Below are 1,641 nucleotides of genomic sequence, written 5' to 3'. Positions count from 1 at the left end.
GTCTTTTGACTAATAACATTTGGCGAAGAAAACTTGATATTAGGGATGGCAAAATTTTCCGAGACGCGGTGATCCCTGCGGGGACTGCTCCGAACGAGGATCCGATTGTGGAGAATTTTTTTTGCAGGGATGAGAATGGGGGACAAAATTCTCCTGAAGCAAGTGTGGGGACCCGAGCGGGGGTTCCCGTCCCGTCTCCGCTATTCCCCGAAATTTATGAATTTCTTGAATTATTCTTAATAGTTTATTTCTCATATATGTTTTTTAGTCATTTCTCACACACACATATATATATATAGAAATCCAAAACACATAATCTTTATTTGCATAACCCTTCTTCAATTCAGAGATCCCTAAGGCTGTCCATACTCCATCTAACTTCTCTGTAGTCATCCTTTCGTCACCCTTCTCACCACATCGTCACACCTCACCGTGCCATCACCCTTACCGCGTCGTAATTTCTATTTGCGGCGTTTCTTTTCGTAACTCTACCGTCATGTCTATTCTCTTCTCTGTTGCCGCGTCTCCCACCTCGTCCACTGCTATTTCCTTTGGCTCGTCGTTGCGTTCCTCCATTGCGTTATTTCGAAAGAAGTTACCATCGTGTTATTTAGACTTTTTGTATAAAATCTTTTTGTATAAGATAGATACTTACAGCTCTATTCATATGGAAATTAATAATTAGTTTGAACTATTATATAGATGGAGAATAGGGTCCCGCAGAAAATGGGACCGTAGAGAATGAAGATGGGGAGCAATATTCCTCCACGGAAATAGAAAACAGGGAGACATTCCCCACCCTTGCCCTGCCCTATTGACATCCCTACTTGATATGATTTCTGCTATTTTTTCACATGCCATCAGCCATAACTTGGGCCTACAAAAAATGGCTCTGCAAACCATACGTTGGATTATTCACCGAGTTGACAAATTACTTTGTTTCATCGATAAACTTTATCGGTAAGAATTAAGGATGTGTTGGTTTTTACATTTGAAAATAAAAAAGTACCTTTAAATTTTTTAAAAATTTTAATTTTTAATTTAGCTTTTTTTTTTTTTTGGTTTATTAATGCATAAGAGTTAGTATAAAAAATGATTTCAAATCAGACTTCTTTTGGTCTGATTTGTAAACGAAGAAAAAGTGAGAATTAGAATTCTCAAAGGAGTTTAAATCATTATTTTTTATTTGTTTCACATAAAAAATGAGTAAAATATTGTTTTTGTCCCAAACGTTTAGGGTAAGTTCTTTTTATATCTCTAACGTTTAAATCGTTCTATTGGTATTCCTAATGCTATAAAGAGTATGCTTAAGGCTCTGAGCACCACTATCTGGAAATTTAAGCAAAGCTAAATTCGAATTCAAAGGGTTCCCCTAGTTAAGTGCTTGTGGTGTTTATGTATCAAGTGGTAATACCTGAAAACAAAACGAGGTAAATACTAAATCGGTACCCGAAAGATTCTGGTGCTGATAAAATGGTACTTTACTTTTGTTATTGACAAAATAGTCCCTAAAAGATTTTAAAATTTGACAAGCGTGTCCTCAAGCTCGCCGGAGCAAATCTCTAACAAACACAATGTTAACGTGACCACCGTGTTTTGGTGACCTGGCAAACCACCCCCAAATCCCCCTCCCAACGCACA

The sequence above is a fragment of the Arachis ipaensis genome, chromosome B03 (assembly GCF_000816755.2).
Source record: "Arachis ipaensis cultivar K30076 chromosome B03, Araip1.1, whole genome shotgun sequence".
Lineage (NCBI taxonomy): Eukaryota > Viridiplantae > Streptophyta > Magnoliopsida > Fabales > Fabaceae > Arachis > Arachis ipaensis.
The sequence above is the reverse complement of the archived record's forward strand: the minus strand, read 5'-3'. Positions refer to the sequence as shown.